Raw genomic sequence first — 10,934 nt, forward strand, 5'->3', positions numbered from 1 at the left:
CGGGTGCGGACCCATTCCCTTTAATGGGGCTGCAAAAGATGAGGCAGCTTGCCGTGTGCTATCCGCATCCGTTGCTCCTTTCCGAGGCCCGCAAAAAAAATATAGTATGTCCTATTCTTGTCCGTTTTGCGGACAAGAATAGGCATGTCTACAATGGGCCGTCCATTCCGTTCCGCAAATTGCGGAAGGCACACGGGCAGCTTCTGTTTTTTGCGGATCCGCGGTTTGCGGTCCGCAAAAAACAGCACGGTCGTGTGCATGAGGCCTAACTAAGAAACTCCTTTAAGTAGCGACATTTCTTTCCTGCTTCCTATTCACAAATGAGAGCTTTCCTTCACTGCAGAGGACGGCGCGCACGGGGTATTACTGCCTCCTGCACCCCCTGTAGGTGCCCTGCAATAACCAGTAAGCATTTTCCCTGAGGGCTCACGCACACAGCCATTGTTTTGGTCCGAATCTGAGCCGCATTTTTTTGTGGCTTGGATGCAGACTCATTCACTTCAACGGGCCATTACTCCATTCTGCAAAATGTAAAACACGCATGGCTGGTGTAAATGGTACGGTCGTGTGTATGAGGCCTTACTAGCCGGGAAACCACTTATTGGTTAACCCTATAATGACTAGGCCTAAAAAGGCCTTAATGACCAGTCACTGTGATTTAGCACACGTGGTTCAAACACTTGTAACTCTTTTATTTGTTGGACTACCAAAATAACTTTTGTAGCTTTTTATCACAATACACATGGCTTTTTAATATATTTTTTTAGTTTTATTAGGGGGAAACTGTGCAAAAAATTTTTTAAGTTATTTTTATTCAAACTATAGCTCATTATTTAAATATGCTAATTATTATATAATTAGTTCCCTATATGTGTTGGATCGTTTTTTTTTATACAATGTGTATAGTTTCCCATGAATGGGGTGATAATTGTAATGGTTTTGGTTGGTGTGGACGTTTTTTTCTTTTATGTATTTTACAATAAAAAAAATTTTTTTTACATTTTTCTAATATATTTCTGCTACAAAAAGACCTTTGGGGAACACTGACCTTTTTTTTTCCTTTTATTTATTTAGTATCTTTAAAAAAAAAAAAACACTTTATTATTTATTTTTAAAATATATTTTTGCCACATAACATGACAGTAAACAATTTTCAACAGTTTTCTTTTACAGTGGTATTTCATTGCTGCTGACATTTTTAATTTTTTTGTTATTAATCGAAATTGACCGAAATTTTTGCAAAAAAATGACATTTTTCACTTTCTGTTGTAAAATTTTTCAAACAAAACTACATTTCTATCTAAATTTTTCTCTAAATTTATTGTTCTACATGTCTTTGATAAAAAAAAATGCAATAAGTGTATATTTATTGGCTTGCGCAAAAGTTAAAGCGTTTACAAACTATAGAACAAAAATGTGAATTTCCGCATTTTGAAGCAGCTCTGACTTTCTGAGCACCTGCCATGTTTCCTGAGGTTCTACAATGCCCAGACAGTAGAAACACCCCACAAATGACCCTATTTCGGAAAGTAGACACCCTAAGGTATTTTCTGATGGGCATAGTGAGTTCATGGAAGTTTTTATTTTTTGTCACAAGTTATCGGAAATTTTTTTATTTTTTTTAATTATTTTTTTTTTTCTTACAAAGTCTCATATTCCACTAACTTGTGACAAAAAATAAAATTTTACATGAACTCACCATGCCCCTCACGGAATACCTTGGGGTGTCTTCTTTCCAAAATGGGGTCACTTGTGGGGTATTTATACTGCCCTGGCATTTTAGGGGACCTAAAGCATGAGAAGTAGTTTGGAATCCAAATGCGTAAAAAAAGCCCTGTGAAATCGTAAAGATACTCTTTGGAATTTGGGCCCCTTTGCGCACCTAGGCTGCAAAAAAAGTGTCCCACATGTGGTATCGCCGTACTCAGGAGAAGTAGGGCAATGTGTTTTGGGGTGTCTTTTTACATATACCCATGCTGGGTGAGATAAATTTCTCTGTAAAAGACAACTTTTCCAATTTTTTTATACAAAGTTGTCATTTTACAGAGGCATTTTCTATATAGTTCTGGCAATGTCCGGATCCGCAAAATGCGGAAAGCACATTGCCGGGGTTCGTGTTTTGCGGATCCGCGGATCCGCAAAACACATACGGATGTCTGAATGGAGCCTTACAGGGGGGTGATCAATGACAGGGGGTGATCAGGGAGTCTATATGGGGTGATCACCCCCCTGTAAGGCTCCATTCAGACGTCCGTATGTGTTTTGCGGATCCGCGGATCTGCAAAACACATACGGACGTCTGAATGGAGCCTTACAGGGGGGTGATCAATGACAGGGGGGTGATCAGGGAGTCTATATGGGGTGATCACCCCCCTGTCATTGATCACCCCCCTGTAAGGCTCCATTCAGACGTCCGTATGTGTTTTGCGGATCCGGGGGGGGTGTAGTGTAGTGACAGGGGGGGTGTAGTGTAGTGGTGTTTGGTGCTACTTACAGAGCTGCCTGTGTCCTCTGGTAGTCGATCCAAGCAAAAGGGACCACCAGAGGACCAGGTAGCAGGTATATTAGAGGGTGTTAACAAAACAGCGTCTAATATACCTTTTTGTGGTTAAAAAAATCGCATCTACAGCCTGCTAGCGAATGATCGCCGCTCCTGTGTGCGCGCGTTCACAGGAAATCTCGCGTCTCGCGAGATGACGCACCGATGCGTCTAGGAGGAATAACCCGGCCAACCGCAGGACGCATCCCTGCGTTAGGCGGTCGGGAGGTGGTTAAATATATTTTTGCAGCACTGTATGTCCCCCAAGAGGTCTTTAAAAGACTTATGGGAAACACTGACTTTTTATTTATTGTTTTCACTTTTTTTTTTCTTTTAGGCTGAGTTCACACCAGTTATTTGATCAGTTATTTCTATCAGTTATTGTGAGCCAAAACCAGGAGTGGAGGCTACACAGAGATAAGGTATAATGAAAATTTCTGCAACTGTTCTGTGTTTTTGATCTGCATCTGGTTTTGGCTCACAATAACTAATGGAAATAACTGATCAAATACAGTCAGGTCCATAAATATTGGGACATTGACACTATTTTAACATTTTTGGCACTATACACCACCACAATGGATTTGAAATGAAACTAACAAGATGTGCTTTAACTGCAAACTGTCAGCTTTAATTTGAGGGTATTTACATCCAAATCAGGTAAACGGTGTAGGAATTACAACAGTTTGCATATGTGCCTCCAACTTGTTAAGAAACCAAAAGTAATGGCACATTTGGCTTCTCAGCTGTTCCATGGCCAGGTGTGTGTTATTCCCTCATTATCCCCATTACAATGAGCAGGTAAAAGGTCCAGAGTTTATTTCAAGTGTGCTATTTGCATTTGGAATCTGTTGCTGTCAACTCTCAAGATGAGATCCAAAGAGCTGTCACTATCAGTGAAGCAAGCCATCATTAGGCTGAAAAAACAAAACAAACGTGCAGCAATGTTTTTTTTGGACAGCAGGGGCTTCCTCTGTGGTATCCTCCCATGCAATCCATTCTTGTTTAGTGTTTTACGTATCGTAGATTCGCTAACAGGGATGTTAGCATATGCCAGAGACTTTTGTAAGTCTTTAGCTGACACTCTAGGATTCTTCTTCACCTCATTGAGCAGTCTGCACTGTGCTCTTGCAGTCATATTCACAGGACAGCCACTCCTAGGGAGAGAAGCAGTAGTGCTGAACTTTCTCCATTTATAGACAATTTGTCTTACCGTGGACTGATGAACAGAAAGGCTTTTGGAGATACTTTTATAACCCTTTCCAGCTTTATGCAAGTCAACAATTCTTAATCGTAGGTCTTCTGAGAGCTCTTTTGTGCGAGGCATCATTCCCATAAGGCAATGCTTTTTGTGAAAAGCAAACCCAGAACTGGTGTGTGTTTTTATAAGGCAGGGCAGCTGTAACCAACACCTCCAATCTCATCTCATTGATTGGACTCCAGTTGGCTGACACCTCACTCCAATTAGCTCTTGGAGATGTCATTAGTCTAGGGGTTCACATACTTTTTCCACCTGCACTGTGAATGTTTACATGGTGTGTTCAATAAAAACATGGTAACATTTAATTCTATGTGTGTTATTAGTTTAAGCAGACTGTGATTGTCTATTGTTGTGACTTAGATTAAGATCAGATCACATTTTATGACCAATTTGTGCAGAAATCTAGTGTCTTTCCCCTTCCTTCTTGTTGTCTTTTGGTGTTCTCCCCTACTACATTCGTGACAGCGTTTGCTCTTAGAATCACTGTACACTTCACTTATTTGGGCAGTTACGGGACCAAAAATGACCAAATAACTTAAGTGTGAACTCAGCCTTACAGGCCCAAGATCCTACTATATATTTAAAGAGCGCACTCCTTTTACACTGTCGTCAGCTGATTCCACACAGATGTCTACAGAACCTGTTCTATGAAACGCTTATACAAGTATAATTAGAAGTAAGGAAGCGAGCACTCACTCTATGGCAAATACTCAGATTTAATAATAAAATGTCAAATATTACAATTCAATAAAATAATAGATAAAATACAATACAATAAAATATTAATACCATATATTTAAATATGAAAAATGGTCGACCATATATAAACCACTAATTGAAATACAATTGTAGATAAAGCAAAAATAGTTATCCAACGGTATCCTTGTGAATGAAATGATCATGCAAATAAGTGACAAAACAATATCAAATAGTGAAAAAAATATATATATCAAGTGATAAAAAATTGTGTTAGTGTGACCAGAATCACAATAGTGAATTTAGAATGGTAATGTCCTGGTGTACAAAGATGTAATAGAAGGCGTGTATGCCAAAAATAGGGGGGGGGGGGGGGGGAAGGGACACCTGATGGAGTCCTGCACAATCGTGCACGCTTATACGCTTGCAATCCTTCCTATAGAGATTGAAAATTCAGCAATAAGTTCGCAGTCAACCGCATCAAGCACTCCAGCCGTTAGCTGTATCCAGCCTGTTGTATGGTACGCTCATATGAACAGTCTATAATATCGGCTTGTCTTTCACCTCTATATAGAGGGTAATCCTTCCTAAAAAGTGAGGAGTCTTACCTCCTATAATGCCGTGTTACAGGATCTCTTCCTTAGTCCGTTTGTAAGAAGTAAGCTGGAGACGCCGCTCCGTCCTCACAACTTGCAGGCTCTGACAATCCGGCCCGATCTCGCGATACTACGAGTGGGACTTCCGTCCGGTCTCTGTACTCACTCAGATGTTCAGGGCAGTTTAATTGTCACAAGGTTGCAATCTTTAATCCTTTCTCTTTATAGCATGGCCATGCAAAATGTCTTTTCTATGGAGGTTTCAGCAGAGTGTCTGATAGCCCAGACGCGTTTCGGGATGATTCCAATCCCTTCCTCAGTGGTGATATCGGGCACTCCTAACCTCCTCCTTTTAAACGTTTATAAGGTCTTCTGTAAGTCCTGGTTATGTGGTCCAGAATCGGAGTGTCAATAACTGCTTTTCGCCATGATGAGGTTGTAATGCGTTTTTCTTGCGGTTTTTTTCAGGTTGATGCGTTTTTACTTATTTCTTATTGTATTAGTTGCGATCCATCTGTATATAACTTTAAAACTCATAAAAAATTATAGCAAGTCATAAAAATCATAAAAATGTTATAATATAAAAACAATTTAAGCAGCATATTATCATTAAGAAAATAATATAAGGATCCAATAAGATCAGCTCAAATGGCTTGCAGAGTTGCTTATTAGACATGGAGAAGGTCGGACTGGGTAGGGGTCCCAAACCAGAGGTCGGGTCCCAGCGTCGATCAACGGCCAAGCTTGGGACCCGACATCGGGGATGGGGCCCGAACCTTATATGAAACCAAACAGCTCCATGTCAGAGTTCAGTCCAAATGGTAATAAGGATCCGAACTCATATATCTGTCTAGACTCTGCTCTGGACATTTTTTGAATGTAGGCACCCCCTCTCCAATGTTGGTTGATCTTCTCTAGTCCAACAAACTTTAGGTTACCTGGATTGCTGTTATGCATATCTTTATAATGTTTTGACAATGAGTGTTTGTCATAACCTTTTTTGATATTGGAAATATGTTCCCTGATTCTTGTTTTTAATCGTCGTTTCGTCCGGCCTATATATTGACGATTGCAGGGGCATTGAATCAGATAAATAACCCCTGATGTATTACAAGAAATATAATCGTCAATTTCCCATATATATTTATTCTGAGTTGAACGGACCTCCAGGGTTTTCCGTGCTAATTGATTAAGTTTACACCCTATACATCTTCCACATTTATAAAATGCTTTCATCTTCATGAAAGAACTTAAAGTATTGTCTTTGTGGATTTTGTTCGGCACCGATGGAGCTACCTTTAGACCCAAATTTGGAGCTTTGGTAAAAGTTATTTTTGGTGCATGTGGTAAAAGGTGACCTATTATCTTATCACTCAATAAATATGGCCAGTGAGCCCTGATCATTTTTTGGATCCTCTTATAATTGTTATTAAAAGGGAGTACCAATCTTATGTCCAAGAATGAGTCATCTATCTGCAATTGTTGTTTTTCTTTGAAGAATTCTTGTCTATCTAATTGTCTCACAGTGACTAACGCTTCATTGATTGCTCCTGTGGGGTATTGTTTGTCCACAAAATAGGATTGCATTTTTATAGCCTCTTCCTCAAATTTCGCATCTTCCGTACAGTTACGTCTAATGCGTCTAAACTGTCCGGTGGGAACATTAATCAACCACCTTGGGAGATGACAGCTTGAAAAAGGAATAAAATTACTAGTCGCTATAGGTTTTTGAAAGGTACTGCACTTATATCTCCCATCTGATGCTTCTATCAATAAATCTAGATATTCTGTCTTCCTTTCAATATTTGAGGTGAAGATCAAGCCTTTGTCATTTCCATTCAAACATTTCAGAAATTCTTCCAATGATGTTCTGTCTCCTCTCCAAATAAAAATGACATCATCAATATAGCGCCGCCATAGGACTAGGTCCCCCCCCCAGCTTGTGGTCTATTGTACCCATCTCCCAATCAGCCAAGAATAGATTGGCATAACTGGGGGCGAACCTAGTACCCATGGCGGTGCCCTGTTGCTGCAGATAGTAGTCTCCCTCAAAATAAAAATAATTGAGCTGCAAAATATATTTTATGGCTTTTAAGATAAAATCGATCTGAGTATCGTGTAAGGAGGCGTCCTTAATCAATTGTCTTTGAATGGCATCCAATCCTTGTTGGTGATCTATCACCGTATACAAGGACTGGATGTCTAATGTACCCATAATGCAGCCAGTAAGTTTGTGTTGACGTCACTGATTATTTTGTCAGAACAATAACCCCCCAAAAAACGGATCCTGTCTGTTGAGCATCCGCCTCCACTTGGTCAGCATTTGGTCAGTATTGATAAAGCCAAAAAAGACAGGAGTGGATCCAAAACAGAGATGACACGTGAATGGAATATTTGCATGTCTTCTGTGTTTTCTACCCACTCCTACTTTTGGCTACCAATTCATAAGCCAATTCTGATGGGAACATACAGGCCTTACAGCTGCTACACAGACAAGATCCGTTGTGTGTCTCATTTTTCCTTCCTTCTGACAGATCAGAAGAAGGGTCAAATAAATGATGGTGTCAACCAGGCCAAAAAGGCAAAATAGCGGCCCAGTCATGGAGTGGGGAGGGTAGGAGAAAGGCTTGAGAAGTCCACAGAGTGGCCCAATGACATAGTGTTGAGGTAGCAACAGCATGAGGAGACCACAGAGTGGCCCAGTGACAAAGTGGGGAGATGGCAGCAGCATGAGGAGACCACAGAGTGGCCCATTTACATAGTGTTGAGATGGCAGCAGCATGAGGAAGCCACAGATTGGCCCAGAGACATAGTGTTGATTTAGCAGCAGCATGAGGAGGCCACAGACTGACAAGGTGACATAGTGTGGAGGTGGCAGCAGCAGCATGAGGATGCCACAGTGTGGCAAGGTGAAATAGTGTGGAGGTGGCAGCAGCAGCAGCATGAGGAGGCCACAGAGTGGCCCATTGACATAGTGTTGAGTTAGCAGCAGCATTAGGAGGTCACAGAGTGGCAAGGTGACATAGTGTGGAGGTGGCAGCAGCATGAGTAGGCCACAGACTGGCAAGGTGATGTAGTGTGGAGGTGGCAGCAGCAGCAGCATGGGGAGGCCACAGAGTGGCAAGGTGACATAGTGGGGAGGTGGCATCAGCAGCATGAGGAGGCCACAGTGTGGCACAATGACAGAGTGTGGAGGTGGCAGCAGCATGAGGAGACCACAGAGTGGCCCAGAGACAGAGTTGTGAGTTGGCAGCAGCATGAGGAGACCACAGAGAGGCAAGGTGACATAGTATGGAGGTGGCAGCAGCAGCAGCATGAGGAGGCCACAGAGTGACCCAGTGACAAAGTGTTGATTTAGCAGCAGCATGAGGAGACCACAAAGTGGCAAGCTGACATAGTGTGGAGGTGGCAGCAGCATGAGGAGGCCACAGAGTGGCCCAGTGACATAGTGTTGAGATAACAGCAGCATGAGGAGGCCACAGAGTGGCAAGGTGACATAGTGTGGAGGTGGCAGCAGCAGAAGTAGGCCACAGACTGGCAAGGTGACATAGTGTGGAGGTGGCAGCAGCAGCATGAGGAGGCCATAGCGTGGCCCAGTGACATAGTGTTGAGTTAGCAGCAGTATGAGGAGGCCACAGAGTGGCCCAGTGACATAGTGTTGATTTAGCAGCAGCATGAGGAGACCACAGAGTGGCAAGGTGACATAGTGTGGAGGTAACAGCAGCAGCAGCATGAGGGGGCCACAGAGTGGCAAGGTGACATAGTGTTGAGTTAGCAGCAGAATGAGGAGGCCATAGAGTGGCAAGGTGACATAGTGTGGAGGTGGTAGCCAGAGATGAGCGAATTTTTAAAAAATTCGATTTGCTGGTTCATCAAATTTTTGGGGAAAAATTTGGCTTTATCCGAATTTATTTGCAGCGAATTACATTAAAAAACGGCTATTTCCTGGCTGCAGAGAGCCTTTATAGTGGTGTAGAACACTGTGTCTTGCAGTAACACGCATTGAGAGTCTGCTTTGGAAGTGAAATAATACTGTGAGACCGTATGACATGCAGATGACAGGCGTCGCTCTTAGAATCATAGCACACTTCACTTATTTGGGCAGTCACAGGGACAAAACTGACCAAATAACTCAAGTATCGATGTTGGCACCAAGAAGAAGCGCACTCCTTTTACACCGTCGTCAGCTGATTCCACATAGATGCCTACAGAACCTGTTCTATTAAACGCTTATACATGTAGACCCCCCCACCCCCGATAAAGTAGAGAGGGTGTCAGCAGTAAGGGCTCTTTCACACCTGCGTTATTGTCTTCCGGCATAGAGTTCCGTCGTCGGGGCTCTATGCCGGAAGAATCCTGATCAGGATTATCCTAATGCATTCTGAATGGAGAGTAATCCGTTCAGGATGCATCAGGATGTCTTCAGTTCCGGTACGGAACGTTTGTTGGCCGGAGAAAATACCGCAGCATGCTGCGCTTTTTGCTCCGGCCAAAAATCCAGAACACTTGCCGCAAGGCCGGATCCGGAATTAATGCCCATTGGAAGGCATTGATCCGGATCCGGCCTTAAGCTAAACGTCGTTTCGGCGCATTGCCGGAGCCGACATTTAGCTTTTTCAGAGTGGTTACCATGGCTGCCGGGACGCTAAAGTCCTGACAGCCATGGTAAGTGTAGTGGGGAGCGGGGAAGCAGTGTACTTACCGTCCGTGCGGCTCCCCGGGCGCTCCAGAGTGACGTCAGGGCGCCCCAAGCGCATGGATCACGTGATCGCATGGATCACGTCATCCATGCGCATGGGGCGCTCTGACGTCATTCTGGAGCGCCCCGGGAGCCGCACGGACTGTAAGTATACCGCTCCCCCGCTCCCCACTACTACTATGGCAACCAGGACTTTAATAGCGTCCTGGGTGCCATAGTAACACTGAAAGCATTTGGAAGACGTCTTCAAATGCTTTCAGTACACTTGCGTTTTTCCGGATCCGGAGTGTAATTCCGGCAAGTGGAGTACATGCCGGATCCGGACAACGCAAGTGTGAAAGAGCCCTAAGTTTGTGTTGACGTCACTGATTATTTTGCCCTTCCTCTGATTTGTCAGAACAATAACCCACAAAAAACGGATCCTGTCTGTGGAGCATCCACCTGCACTCGGTCAGTATTTGGTCAGTAATCCATCAGTATCGCTAATGCCCAAAAAACAGGAGTTAATCCAAAACAGAGATGACACGTGAACGGAATATTTACATGTCTTCTGTGTTTTGTACCCACTCCTGCATTTGGCTACCAAATCATAAGCCAAGTCTGATCGGACCATACAGGCCTTACAGCTGCTAGACAGAGAAGATCCGTTGTGCATCTCATTTTTCCTTCCTTCTAAAAGATCAGAAGAAGGGTCTAATAAATGATGATGTCAACCAGGCCAAAAAGGCAAAATAGTGGCCCAGTCATGGAGTGGGGAGGGTGGTAACAGCATGAGAAGTCCACAGAGTGGCCCTATGACATAGTGGTGAGGTGGAGGCAGCATGAGGAGACCACAGAGTGGCACAATGACAGTATGGAAGTAGTGGCAGCATGAGGAGACCACAGAGTGGCAATCTGACATAGTGTGGAGGTGGCAGCAGCATGAGGAGACCACAGACTGGCCCTATGACATAGTGGTGAGGTGGAAGCAGCATGAGAAGACCACAGAGTGGCCCAATGACATAGTCTGGAGGTGGCAGCAGAGTGTGGAGGTGGTAGCAGCAGCATGATGATACCTGAGCGGTGAGGTGGCAGCAGCATCAGGAGACCACAGAGTGACCCGGTGACAGAGTGGGGAGGTGGGTGGTAATAACAGTACCCACT

The sequence above is a fragment of the Bufo bufo genome, chromosome 8, assembly GCF_905171765.1.
Source record: "Bufo bufo chromosome 8, aBufBuf1.1, whole genome shotgun sequence".
NCBI lineage: Eukaryota > Metazoa > Chordata > Amphibia > Anura > Bufonidae > Bufo > Bufo bufo.